Here is a 15,351-nt window from a genome sequence, read left to right as displayed (position 1 = left end):
TTACTGGCTTCTGGAACTAGGAACATAGTTTAAGGACACCTGAGAAGCTGTAGCTGAGTCAGCTTGGGTTGTCAGTTCGGTCTCAGTGCCCACAGTTGGAGCTGGAGGACTGAAACAGCAGCAGAAGAGAGGAGGTGGTGATGGTGTGAAGTAGAAGCCCTGTTTGGTTGGAAAAGATGTGGAATAGGAGTCAGAAAGGGAAAGGAGGTGGGCTGATGAAAAGGGTGCTGGGGAACTGGAGCAGAGGAAGCACAGCACACTGCCTAATTTTGCCAGTAAATCTTCACAATAAAAGCAAAATGCCTGCTTTATAGTGTCAAAATAATTTTCTTCTCCCTCAGAGTTGCTGTGTTTGTGCAGAGAAGGCCACAAGAGGGACAGCCAAGTTTTCAATTGTCCAAACAAATAAAAAAGTTTCAAATTGTCCTTTTAACAGCATGTTTCTTATAAAACATCCAGGGCGGTCAGATTATATCACTGAAAACAAATAGACAGTCGGGCATAAAGCCGAAGGATTGGCTACAGTTCTGGTTTATCAAGAACAACAATACTTGATCAGAGCAGAGGGAACTGAAATACTCTAGCACTTGGATACATGGTAATTAATGGCTCCTTAATAAGTACTTGGTGAAAGGCTGACGTACTGGGTGTTCCCAGTAAGTGACTGAAAGACACATTGTTGGTGTGGCAGAAACTCAGATCTGCGTTTATAGCTGGATTCTTTCATTAGGTCCTTAGTTCCTTAGCAAATGTAGTTGCCTCTGTGCCTCTACTGCTAGTACTCATGTGCATTCTTAACTGTGTCTGATATGGGGATAAAATGGTAAGGCAAAGGCCTTGTCTTCCCTACCTGTCCCTACCCAAGGGGTTTTAGAAGTACAGATTTTCTCACTAACACGCTGGTGTGAGTAGCTAGTTGTCTGTGTATGTATGCTTTTAGAGTCTGGGTTGGGATTAACTTCTTAAAATCAGCCCTATAGACTACACTAAAAATAAACCTCCGCTCACATTTGGAGGCTTTCAGATCCTAGATTCTAATCTAACTTTACAGCATGGTTACTCTCTAATTAAGGATAGCTTTCTGTGGATTAGAAACTGTGCCATGTCTAACCCCAATGTAAATGAGATAGACATGAGCTCTTTGCCCAGCAAGTGTTGAATAACTGTTTTTAGTGTATTTAAAAAAAAAAAAAAAAAAAAAAAAGATGAACCAGCTTTTGCTGTCTATACTGTAAAAAAAGAACAGCTTTGCCAGGATGTACTTTATCTTTTCACTGTAATGACAGACTTTGTTCATTTACTTCCATAAGAAATTTTAAATTTTATGAATGAGTCCATCAGTGTTTGACAAACTCCGACTTGAAGATGCATCAAATATTTTCTCTATTGATAAAAGGCCTACATGATTGTTACAAGTTGTGACTTTACTTTGCATAGCTAAGGACAAGTATTACAAATCCTACCGATCTGTCTATGTTTACCCTGATTTCTTTTACAGTTCTGTCCCATATGCAGTTCTATGGCTCTAGAGTAACTTAAGACTACCATATAGCGTCTCAGGTTGTCCAAGTCAACAAGTCCCATGTTTATCCCGTCCTAAACCTTGTGTAGTTTTTACATTTGTGCAAAGTGCATGTACAGGTTTGGAAGAAAAGTATCCATGTTGATCTATATGTCTTAGAAGGACAAAATCTTTCTGCTTTGATGAATCTTCTTAAAATTTTCAAGTAGCTGCAAATAATCTAGTGTGGTTCTGGCCTAAGAAGTGTACAGTGCTTTTCCTGACAATAGTGTGTTGCTTCTCTGCGATGCCCATTTTCTACGGCAAAAGTCTGCCCAAACAGACAAAACTGCAACTTGAGGTAGGATGACAGCATCATGATTTTTTAAAATGGATTTTTAAACAGATTTTTATGGAGAATCAATCTGTCTGTGGTTTGGTTGACTACATGCATAGGTCTCCTGATAATGTAACTCTTTGTTTAGTGTAAGATAAATAAGCAGGAATAGCATCAGTCCAGGGGAAGGTGATGTGCTAAAAGTAGATAGTGTTGGCTGAGAAGACATCAAGTAACTTTTCACAGCTTCTTGCCTGGATTATGGTAACCACGCATTGAGCATCACTGCCTATGTGTAATCAAGAGCATTAGTTTAGTAAGCTGAGGCACAAAGCGATTTAAATCAATAACTCTCCTTGCTTAAGTTTAGCCCAGACTCACTAATTGAGGACTGCTCTTGTGCTATGTTGTGGAAATGTGTGAGCAGGGAGAGAGAGGGAGTAGGATAAATAACTTGCCCTTCTGCTCTGTGTGCTGCTTACATGTGGAATTCTCAGCATTTAAACACAATGAATTGAAAGAGAATTCAGTCTTGTAAGTGGATTGTCTTTAGTGTTGCTAGCAGCTTCAAGGGAATCCTATCTGTTGGTGTAGCACTAAAGCTGTAGGGTCACAGCTGTTAAACAACAGAAGCAAAACACCCCTTGCAATTCCAGAAGAAAGTGGAGGACTGGTGTCTGATGTTGGAGGATGGAGAGACTTGACCTCATTTAGAGGAAAGACTGTAGGTGTATTACTTCAAGACAGATCTAGAGCTGCAACTAATCCAGACAGCATGATTTGGGCAGCTCAAATAATTTAGTGTGTCATGAGCTGGAAGACAATGAAGAGCTAGGAGTCATCCTCTAGATGTTCTGGTAAATTTTTGGCTATGCTTATTTTCAAATTATTTTTTCGTGTTGGTGTTCTACTGGCAGCCAGCATAGTTTAGAGCCACCTTTGGCTGTTCCAGGACAGAAGGGGTTTAACACCTTTGCATCCTCTGGATCCTTCCATGCTTTCTATGAGCTTGGCTTTCTGACTTGCAGCCAAGTCTTCATATCTCTGCAACTGTCTGCTTGCTGTGAATGCTGCCAAATGCCAGCACCTGTCAGAGCAGAACAAACCGCATGGGCGCAACCCTCGCTGTTGATCAGCAGGGTGCTGGGATTCAAGGGTGGGGGCAGGCCAAGAGGACAGCTGTGAATCTCCTTCTCTTGGCAGGAGCTGTGCCACATATTCTCTGATGCTATGGGTTTGCTGCAAGAGAACTAAAAGGGAATGCCCTAAAAAGGAAATAATTGTCATATGGATTAAAATAAAGATGCAATATAGTCATGAACCATTACTATATGAAATGTGTTTAATTTTGTACAACTTGCTAGGGAGCAAGTGAGAACACTATTTAAAGTAACACTACATTGACAGGATTGTCAGGATGATTCCAGTTCCCTGCTCAGCAGCACGCTTATCATATCTTTTGTTGATGTACATCCCTGAATTTCCTCTCCATCCATTTGTCTTCTAACAGCCATCTATTGGCCACTCTGTTGTCCATATCCATGCCTATCTGCTGACTCTGTGCATCTACTAGAAATGATGAAACTGATTTGAGAGGAGAGAGAGATAAAGTGTCCCATCCTTGTCAAGTCCTTTCCCTATAAGATAAGCTTCAAAATCCTGGCTTTTCTTAAGTTGGGAGGAGTTTTTCTTTGGTTTTAGTGAGTCTGTTCAGTGTTAAAGTGTTAAACACAGTAGTAGTTAGTGATATTACATTAAAAGAATGTAAAATCTGAAGTTTCAATTCAAGAATGTGGAATGGCTTTAAAACAAGAGCAATTGCTCATTTTTAAGAGCTAAAATGAGTAAGTGTTCATGGTAGCTTTCTGATGGATGTTTATTTTGGATAAATAATTTGGAAGTGTTCCAGTTGTTTAACACAGTCTTTCTTGAGCGTTAACAGTTGTTTTCACATACTGGAATATGGGAATAACTTCACAGTTAATACTAAGTTATTTATTCCATGAATCTTGTATCAGGAGATGAAGATTTTGTCCTTCTTCAGTTGAGCATTATGATCAACGCCATCTGCTTCCAATCTGTGTATGAGGACCATATCCTTGCCAGATATTTCATAATCAAGGAGTCAAATCCTATTGCTTCATTAAAAAGACCAAAAAGGAATTTGTGTATATGTACAACCTTTGCCTGGCAACATTAAAGTCACCATTGCGTGTGAGTAGTATTAGGGTAGGTGTTAGTCATTGCATTTTTCCATCATGAGGCTAACACCTCTTTCCTGTATTTTAATAGCCATCAAAATGTCTCAGAGAAGTCTAATTTTTGTTTAAAAATGTTTAAAATTGTTTAAAAATACAAACAACACAATAACTCTCAGTTTTCAGTCCAGTCGCCAGAAAACTCCATAACAAAGTATGGAGAAGGAGCTGGAGGCAAGTGACCCAGGAATAGCTGCCCTTGGTTGACCTCTTTAGTGTCCTGTCCTTTGGCTTTTGTCGAAGGGGGTGGCGTAAGGCACTAAGAACAACCTATTGCTCTTGCTGCATCTTCCTCCGCCCCTTGTACTCTCAGGACAAGGAGGTTTTGTCTGAATTTCAAACACTCTCATATTACTTAATACCAAGTCAAGTGAAGGACAGAGAGGGGAAAGGTTTGCTTTATAAACAGTAAGGAAAATGGTGTGTCTGAGAAGATGGAAGAATTGAGATGCAAGTATTTAAGTACATAGTCACAATAGGTATTATTTGACACTGTGACAGAATCTCTTCTCCATAAACAAAGGTATGTATACTCATCACTAAATTATCTGAATTTTATTTATATTACTTTCAATCACCTAGACAGGTATAAGCAAATCCATTTTGAATTTGTGTTATATGTTTAATAACTGAACTATAATTCAAGCATTATTTTTCATCACAACAAGAATTTTTAACATCTCCTACTGAAAAAAACCCTAGGATGCTAAAAAGCCAATAAAATACTCTTACAAAGTGAAGCATGTGTGATGTTGCATGGAACTTTAAGGGTTTAGGCCTTGGAAATTCCTAAAATGTCACAGAATTGGTAATTTTACAATGCAAAACTTGTGTGTGTTGTTGGGTCTTTAATGATGTAATATGGGTTACTTTAGCAATACTGTTCAAATTCTCTAAAAATGTAAAACATTAAAGTGCTAGAAGATACACCAATACAAAGAAATGAATCTGTTCTTAGTAAGGGTCTTTCTACTCCTGAGTGGAATAAGGTAGTATGTGATGCTGAGCTCACTAGCCCTGAGCTGATATCTATAATGGGCACTGTGCAGGAATAAGTTGGCTGGTTTTGCTCTCTTAAACGCTTCTGTTTCTGACAGCTTCTGATGTTACCAGTCTGTGTGAGATTTTTTCAGATTTCTCAAACACCATCTGAGTGATTAAGTCAGGACTTGGTATCATTATGTTTCTTACTGTGATAAGTATGTTGGAAATGACAAAAGCATGAAAAAATTAAAATGCAGGACTGCATTTGAGATCCACTATTTAATTTTGGATTCCTCTGGCAATGTAGTTACAGATTCAACACCCCCTTCATGACCCCCAAATAGTTATTTGATACTTTCCAAATCCTTTGCTTCCTGTTCCTTCTCTGCTGTGAGATCATGTTTAATCCAAAGATTCCAAAGATCATGTTTTAATGCTCTGCTTCAGCTGGTCTTTGAAAGAAAACTTGTCTGGCCTCTTGGCAGTTGCCACTTGACCTGATGACAGATATTTCAGTGACGTGGCAGCTTTGCCACATGTGAAATCCTTTGCCTGTCGTTTATCTCACAGGTATTAGAGAAGAATGCTTTGCCTACAAAAGAGATCAGCTGAAAGTTTGGAACAGTTAAGGAGGGTCATCTCTTATGACAGTTAAGTAATGTGTTGCTAGAAATAGGAGATAGTAGTGCTTCTCCCACGTTATTGTGAACCAATGTTTAACTTTGCTTCCTCACTTCCAAGCAACAAAATTACAGCATGTTCTTAAATAATAGGGTTTTCTGTGTCCTGAGGTGAATTTATTTAAAAAAAAAAAAAGAAGTCTTGGTAAAGTGCATAACATGCCCCTCAAATTTTGAGCTCACCCCTTCTGCTTCTCTTGGTTAGGAATTTAATCTTATGCACAGCCTTGCCCTTGTTGAATAGTGTTTGTACAAGACCTGCTCTATAGAGCAGCAGGAGGTGGTGTGCAGTAGGAATTAAATCAGTGGATTCCATGCACTTGTGTGCATTTAAATCATTCAACTTCACTATTTGTAGGTTTCCAATCTGTAAAAACTAATGTAGTATTTCCTTCACCCACAGGTTTTGGGAAGATGAGCTCCTTAAACACCTGAGGTGCTGAATGCTATTAAACTATTGCTTCAGTTGCCCTTCAGTGACAACTGAAACTGTGTTTAGTTACAGGGATTAGATGGTGAATCTGTCTTTCATAAAAAATCATAATTAACCACCATCAACTATGCAAGGAATCTCAACAGCTATGTGGTGTCGAGCAGCAGACTGATAATTGATTACTTATGAAGCTTTCTCGCTGGTTCTGCTGTGCTTTTCTCTCATGTGGTAGGCTATACTCACCCTCAAAATGAACCATTTCTAGAGCAGTTGCTTAGGGCCATTTGTTGTTGTTGTTGTTTAAAATTGGTTCTCTTACAGTTATTAGCTTTTGCTGACAAAGTTTTTCAGTTCTTCCCATATTTGTGTGCTAAAAATAAGAATTACTTCTGAATAATTTTCTAAGCTGTTCATGTTGGTGTACTTTGACAGCTTACAGGTGGATACAGAGAGGCCATTTCCTCATCTATAGCAATTTATTGTCTGCTTCTGTAGCCTAGAGCGTGGAAAAATGCTGGGTCTGCACATTTGCCTCACAAGCTCACAAAAATGGGGAACAAGCTGACCTGAACTTTTATGTTTCTTTTCTCCCTGCTGGGCTTGCTTGAGAGGACACCTTTTGTAGGCCAAGCAAATAGAGACTGTGGGACTCTCCTAATTTTTGACTTACAAGTTGTGATTCTAATTCGTCCTCTGTTCTGCTTTGCCAGAGAGATTCTACTCTGATTTATACCAGAAGAGCATAAATTAACTCAAAGGACTTAACATAATGTATTTAGTCTTCAAAGACCTTTAAAAGTGTTAATTTACTATAAATCCTCTACAGCATTTTAGGGTTAGGACAATAAGAAACCAGTGTGTGAATTGAGCTGTAAAATTATCGAACACTTCTGCAGCCAGTTTTAAGTTAATGGTATTGAACTAGTTCTCTGATTTCTTTTGTGAATTTTTTCATGTGACCCACACTTGCAAATCTGTAACTTCTTAAATCTGTAACTTGTTCAGGAAGTATTCTCTGTCAAATGTTTGTATTATGTTATCCTTTAGTCATTTTAACACTTTCTATTCCACAACTGATAGTAAATATATTTTGAAAGGTTGTGATGTTTTTTGTTTGTTTGGAGGTTTTTTCCCTCACTTTTTCTTTTACTTTTTGAGTCACTCATTTCCATGTTTGAGTTGTGGTAAACAAAGGTGATGGTTCTGTGGAGGCTTTTTAGTATTCTGACCTGATGATAAGTTAACATACAGCTTCTAAAGCTTTTTTTTTTTTTAATGCCTTTTTTTTTTTGTGTGTGACAGAACCTTTCTGTTTCTGTAAACTCATGATTCCTTTAAAATCAATGCTCTGATACGTTTGTGACTTAAGTCTTGGCCTTCTGTACACATTGCATATAAAGACTACTCAGCAGAGCTGGCAGTACTCCTGCCTCAGTAAGCTAGGCTTAATGGTGTTGGGCCTAAATGAGAGTACAAGGTTTTAAAGCAAAAATAGTCAAATATGAAAAGAATCTACTGTCACTTACAAATGGTTTTCTTCAGTGCCCCCTCCCCGCCAAAAAAAACCTCAAACACACACACATGCTGTAACATCCAACTCCAGCACTAAATAAAACTCTTAAAAGAGGTGTGCCATGATGAAGTTACAAATGGCATTAGAAATTCTTACATCAACAGTAAGCATTCAGATCTGAAAACCACCAGCACTGTCTAGATAGATATACATTAAAGACTTGCTTGTTAGAAATAACTTCCATTAACATTTTGGCACTTTGAGTACCAGTGAGAGAAGGTTCAAACTTATACTTCATACTGGCAAAGGCTGTTGCAGACAAGTTAGTCAAATCATGCTGAAATGCCACTGTGCATATACACAACTTTCCTCTAGTGATAAGTGAGAATGCCAAGGGAATATATGAATTTTGTATATCCGCTCGTACTTTGATCAGCAGGATGACATATCTTGGAAAACTGGGCACTGTGGGAAGGGTGTATGTTGAAATATTCTGCTTGACTAGAAAATTTGTTGGGAAGAGAAAGGAGAAACTAGTGAATGAACATTGATGAACAGCTACTTGCTACTAGAAGTATTGTTTCCTTCTGCACATGAGGAACCCTCTCAGAGGAGCTTTTTTCCCCATAAATTCTAGTGAACTCTAGAACATGCTGTTACATAAGTTGAATCTATTATTGATTTATACATGTAGCTGAAACAGGTATTTGTTCAGTGCTTCTGCTCTAACTGCTGAAGGAATACCTGGTGTCAGTGTAACCCTTTGGCAGGCCTTGTTCCACTCCACTGATTTTTAGCACACAAGCATCAGCTCAATTAAATCCCTGAAGTTGGATGCATCCATGCCCTTTCTGAAAATGTACAGAACATCAGAAACAGTAAGAGCTCTCTGTTTCACTGAATTGTGTATATTTTCCTTTAAGGGACAAACATTCTAGAAATACTTGAAGTACGTAAGTTACTAGTAGCTTTCAGATTCCCAAGATAGCTTTTAAAAAATTTGCAAATTCTATTTACAATAACACTGAATATAATAATCTTTTTTTTTACTGGATGCTTCAAACACTATGTTTCAAGTGCTGTGCATAGCCTTGGGTGTCCTTGTACCTCTGGCTGCATATGTTAAAGATTTTCCTATAAATTATTTAGTGGTAGAACATTCTAAACACTTCTCGTTTGTGTTTATGCACAGTCGTATTTTGTGAAATAGGCACAGAAATGGATTCCACTGTTGTGTGAACTAAGTACGTGATAATTCATACATATAATGCTTCAGATATGAATAACTTCAAGATGAAATAGGAACTGACTTTGGTTGATCTGCTGTGCTCCTTCTGTGTATGGTATTAGAAACTTCACCTTGGTGTATATGAAATCCAAACTTGGTACGGTCGTCTGTAGGCAACCTCATACCTAACTGTTATACCTATATATAAGGGTTCATACCATTTTCTCTTTCATTTTATAAAGTCGTGTCTGATGTACCTGAATGTTTTGATTATCAATATGAATATTCAATCCTGTTTCAATCCTGTTTAGTTCTTATCTAGCCTCAAAGGCATCCTGTGGCTGTATTCTACAGCATAATTATGAGTTGTCAGAGTTTTAGAAAACCTATTTTCAACAAAACAGAACTTGTTTTCATGTCAGGCAGAGTTTGAATATTAATCTAGGCTACAAATATTTGTACAAGTTCATGAAACCACAAAGACTTCAAAGCTGTCATGAATTGTATGCAACTCTGGTGCTCCATTGTGATAATGCTGCTGGTCTTGCAACAGAATGATACAAAATATCTTTGAGATTATGTTAACACACTTTGTTAGTTGCAGGTATCTGCAGTTAGATGCAAAAATACATTCAGGATGGAGTTAAAACTGAGATGCTTTCTGTATTCAAGTAATATCCCCCAAATGACTGAACTAATATTTGACTGAGAGCCATGTCTCAAATTTAAAAACTTTGTTATTTGGGGGCTATTATTTTAATAGATTAAAGCACCACAGTGCTTTAACCTGAATTTAAATTTGGCATGGTGACAGTACTTAAGAATTCATGCAGGCTTGGAGTACTGTTTGTTAATTGGAACTTTTAAAATTTCAGTGTTAAGTAAGTGTGTAGAAGAGAAGTGACTGAAGGGCCTGATTCTTTGTGATAACCCACTGCATCCCAAACTAGGAAAGTGTTAGCTGCAACTGTGGTTTTCCTCTGAAGTAAGACATCTTCTATCTTATAGCACCTTTTCTCCCCTCTCATATTAGTAGTTGTTGAAAAATTAAGCTGGGTTCAGTGCACATTTGCCAATCCCAGGGGCCTGTACAGCACCTATGTTGGAGACGTGCTAAACATCATGACATGATTTGCAAACTCAGAGCTGAGTGTTCATGTTTTCAGAACGAACTGACTTATTCAAGCATGTTTAGCAGCTGTATTTCCAAGAAACAAAGGAAGGGACTGATGCATTGAAGGCCACGGATCTAGAAAAGTGTCCAGAACAATTGTTTTTTTCCCAGGTCCTGTACTGGGGGCTGGTAAGGCTGTTCTGGTACCTTCCCAGAAACTCTATTTACTTTTTCACCTTACTGGATTATGAGGAAAAAACCTAAATGACTCCTGCAGCTGGTTTAGCATTGCTGTCTCACAGGGTTCATCTTGATCCCTGCAGAATCCAGCCTGTAAAATACAACGCCAGCATGTTGTGTCTTAGGCATCCTGCTGACACTACTCCGCTTATCTAATCGTACTAATATTGACATATGACTGCTTCTCCTTTATTCTCTGGTAACCCTTGTTCTTTAGATACATACATTATGTATCAGTGTAGATATGTCAATATAATCTGAGCTTGTAGCTTTCAGTCATGTACCGACCCTCCCCTGGGATCCTCTGGTGGATTTAAAGGTCATCACCAGGTAAGAGGTCACTACTAGGCATGTTCCTACAAAACATGAATTGTTTCATCAATGATTTTGAGACTTGGTTGGTTTTGATCTAATTTTAGAACAATAGAAAATTTAAATTTCAAAGTGTGTTCGCAGGACTTGGGGAGAATAGCTGAAATGTTTCACTTTGAATTTGTAAATGTAAAAATTCTTTTTTATAATGCTACAGTTCTAAATAAGGCTACCTTGAAAAAGAACTCCAAACTGCTGAACTTCCCTTTTCTTACGAAATGAAGTTTAACTGATGAGTACGTGTAGTGTCTTTTTGCTTTTTAAAAAAACTCTCTTTTTTTTTTCAAAATTGCAAGAGACCTGTATTTTTTCCAGAAGAGTCATCTGGTAAAGATTATTTGAGCAATACGAGGCAATGTGAGCAGTATTCACTGTGAAGATGAATACCGCTCTCTTTTAAGAAAGTTTATTACTTCCTGTCTCTCTGCACACCTATCTTGGGTACTTTGACTCATGACCCACAGCTGCTATAGGCTGGCTCAGCTCTCCAGGCACTATCTCACTTCATACCATCAGAAGCTGTAGCCCAACAGCTACTGGATTTGTAAGTTAGAAGTCTGTTTACCAACTGAAAATTAGAGATGGCCCTAGGCCAAAACTTTAGATTCAAAACAGCTTTAAGCTTTGACAGTAGAAATATGATCTAAATAAACTTGAACCTACACTAACAAGGTGGGGACAGGAAATATTTCTAAAGTGTCAGTGGATTTTTATTAAGCTTAGTTTTCTAATGAGCAGCTATGAACTGAAAATAGTTTCATCTGCATATCTCCATTAAAGACAACTCTTATTCTTGTTGTGGTTGAAGATCCTTAAATATCTGTGTATATTAGTAATTGAAAATGTAAGCAGTGAAGATTTTGATCTGATTATTTTATTATAGAGATTTTTGGTTTGAAAGATACTTGCTTAAAAAATATTTAGTCCTAAGGAGCAAATATATCACATTTCTTATCAGAAACAGGTTATTTTACAGTTTCACAGAGAGCGAGCTAATGAACTGGCTAGTGGAGGGTTGTAGAACGAGTAATACTTCTTGCTGGGTGAAATCTATTGCATAATGTTAACCTTTTGCGGGAGCCAAGCTTCTCAGGATAGTAAACAATACACAAATGGTACCGATAGTGCAGCCTCAGAAAATAAGCAAGTTATGGCTGATTTACCATAGCAATGCCATTATACCTCTCATCCTTTGAGGTCCATATCATGCCCCTAGCACTTGTAATTCACTATTAAACTATTAAAATTAGAAGTCAAACTCTTCTGTAGAACTTGAGATCCCACTTTTATGTTTGAATGTTTTACTGTACCAATAAAAGGTACTTTGGCCAAGGTGCCTTAAAGGAAAGATTCCTTTTAATTCTGTAATTTCAGAAACGTTTCTACTATGATATATAAGGAAGTATTTCTAATGCTGTTCTATGAAGCCAAACTTTCCAAAATGAGTCAAGATCTGCAGATTGATGAGATTCAGGCTTTTTTATCTTAAGATTTTTAAGCCAAACAGTATGTTTTTTATTTGGCTTCTGTGGTTTTGAGTCTTCACAGTACTCTTTGACTGTGTTCCTAGAGCTCTAATCCCTGAATTCCCTTTCAGTATTTGCAAGAGCATAGAATTGGGAACTGCAAGATTCCTGAGCTGGCAATTTTGAAAACTGAATATCTATCTAAGCGTGCTATTTATCTGTAATTTATTTGCCTGTAAGGCTCTGGAAGTTAAAATACAGTGGCTGTGAGTGTTTGAGTCTGCCTGGCCAAGCTAAAAAGGAACAAAATAGAACTGCTGGGAATTCACTTACCACAGTGAAAAGAGTTAGGGAAAATACGTGGAAAAAAGGGTGTCAGTCCAATATTTTTACATATCTGCCTAGATACTTTAATTGCTGTATGTCATTTCATTCAAGGGTGTTTAGTTACATGATATCATTTTTTAATCCTATTTAAATATTTCATCCAAGTAAGAGTTGAGAGAAGAAGGGTGCAAATGTTAATCCAAGGGATGGGTGTGTCTATTTTACCTGCCAAACGACAGAATTATAGTAAGATTGCTATTTTCAAATAGATTTATTTCAATTGGTTTGAATGACAATAAACAGAGAGGGTTCTTCTGACTTTAAGATAAGTAAATAACACATACAATTACAAATCATGCTAGCTTTGATGTAATTAGCTACAGCTTCACTGAATTTCCTAAGAGAAACCCACTTCAGAGAGGATTTGGCCCTTCGGAAAACTGGAGAAGCTGATTGAGTGTCATCTTGCCCACTGGCAGTCACCATCTGGTGTGCTGGCACCTTGGGGTGGTTTAAATGCAACAGTAAAGTTACGCAGGTGTAAGAAAAACAGGAAACAAAACAATAGTGATTCGAGGACCGTGAAGTACTGTTGGGGAATACTCGGTTTACAGTGTACAAACAGATTGTTCTTTCAGTTTGAAGAAAGAGAATTTGGCTCTGTTAGTATTTGGCTAAGCTTTATCAGACTTGACATGAACAAAGATCAGACTTTTTGATTGGGTCTGTACAGAATATACACAAAATTTGGAGTAGTCCTTCAAGTTCTATATGTACAGTTTGAAAGGTACATGGCCTCTGGTCTTGTTGTTAGTATGCCCTTCTAGTTCTTGCGGTCTTTTTTGGTAACACTCAGTTTAGAAACTTTTTATTTCTTTTAAACTAGAGCAGTATGAATGCATCACTCCTTGAGGATAAGTTTTGGCTGTCTCAGAAACAGAGCAGGATTCGTTCTGCAGAGGATTGGCAACAGAGAATAATTCTTAATGGAATTATCCAGGACTTCCTTGAACTTCTCAGCATTATGCAAATATGGGCCTAAGAACTAATGCAAATATGAGTTTAATTACACTAATTTAAATAATCCTTTATATTTCTGTTACTGATAAAAAGGAAGTCTTAAAATAATCAATTTTGAGATTAACCTTTTGGCCCTGCAAAACAGAGCACTGACAAATCTTTTTGATGCAACCAGCAACCTGTTTTGATTTACCTGTTTTAACCAGTTTGCTGTTGTTTCCAGTTTATCTACTGGTCATAAGGCACTTTTGAAATATACCTTTTTAAAATTTCAGCATGCCTTCAATAATTGACTGTTACTAGAGCTGTGTTTAGAAATAGACACACTGAAGAAGAAAGTATAGGAGGTACCAGTTCTGCTATTGACATAGCTGCTGCCTAAAGAAGAATCTTGTGATTCCCTTAGCAGCAAAGGAAATCTTGTGTTGATTTCTCTGGAAGAGACCCAAAATGCACACTTACATGGAGGGGTGGGTGGGGTGGAGCATCTTCAGCCACAGCTGGTGGTGTAACCAGCGCAGACAGGGACTGTCATTTGAAACAGCTTGCAGCTAAATTGTGCCTGGGCTCTTTTCAGCTGTCACCAAGGAAGTATGAGGGAAGCATGAAAGTATATTAGCTATTTGGGCTCTAATTCAGAAAGAGTAACAGGTTTTCCAGTAGCAGAATTTATATGATTGTAGCTCTATCTAGAATTGTATTTTTTATTTCCTGGTAGTGGGTTACGATGCTGGCATTTTTTTCCTGCTAGATGCTTTGTGCATTGTGGTATGGAAATCGTTTATGAAGAATTTGTCCAAAGGAGATTCGCGGCTTGTGAGGTATCTTTAACTGTGCCTCCTTCATAGTGCTGTTACCTAGACTGTTACCCAGACTGCTTGGCACACGCAGTACAAAATTCGGGTTTCGGAAAATTTGGAATGGGGGACAGCATCTCAGCTCATGTAATTCAGCACAGTTCCACAGAGGTCTAAATGAGAATCTGTTTAAAAAAACTCACCTCTAAAAATGCGCTGTCTCTGCCCACTACAGGGATATGCGTAAGAAATTTTGTAACAGGCAGTTACAGAATAACTGGTTAACAGTACAAATCTCTCCTGAGCTGGAGCTGCCACTACACGGCTGCTGTCCTGAAGCATGAGCATTTTCATCTAGACCGCTGAGCGACAGCCCCTGGCATAATACCTGTGACCAGTCGCAATTTTCTCAGATTGTTAAAAAGCACGCGTGAAATAACACGCTTTTTTGGCACATTAAACCTTCCTAAAAGGGTAGACGAGGTACAAATCCCTGTCTCAACCTGCGGAAGGGAGGGGGCCCGAGAGAAGCGAGTTGCCTAACCGGCTGCCAGCCGAACAGAACGGCTTGTTCCAAGGTCCAGGTGCCTCGGCTGCGGCGGAGATACTGCCGGTGAGGTGTGTACGGCGGGGCCCTGCCTGCCTGTGCGCCTGGCCGGGGCCTGGACCTTGGCCTCGACTGTCCCATCTGGCCTGTCGTGGGTCGTCACGGGCCCCCCGTGGGCGCGGGGCCTGCTCGTGGGGCCCAGGCGGGGGGGAGGGTGCGGCCCGGCAGGTAGGGGAAGGCGGGCAGGCCGAGCTCAGCAGGTGTAGGGCTGGGAACGGCGCTTGGGGCAGTTCAGGACAGACTCTGCCTCACGGACGCCTCTGACGGCCTTGTGACTCTTGGCCCCTGGGCCCGGGCTGGCAGCAACCGGGAATTTTGCAGCCTCCCCCCTTTGCCGGCGCGTGAGGCCGTCTCCGGGCAGCCCCCTGCCACCCTTCTGTCGTGACACAGGGTTACGGGGGTGGGGGGGGGTGTGGGGAGAGGGAGCCCTGCGGCTGCCCTCGGCCCCGGGGCCGGCGGGACTAGGCTGACGGT

Source organism: Buteo buteo, chromosome 1, assembly GCF_964188355.1.
Source record: "Buteo buteo chromosome 1, bButBut1.hap1.1, whole genome shotgun sequence".
Lineage (NCBI taxonomy): Eukaryota > Metazoa > Chordata > Aves > Accipitriformes > Accipitridae > Buteo > Buteo buteo.
Note: the sequence above shows the minus strand (reverse complement) of the source record.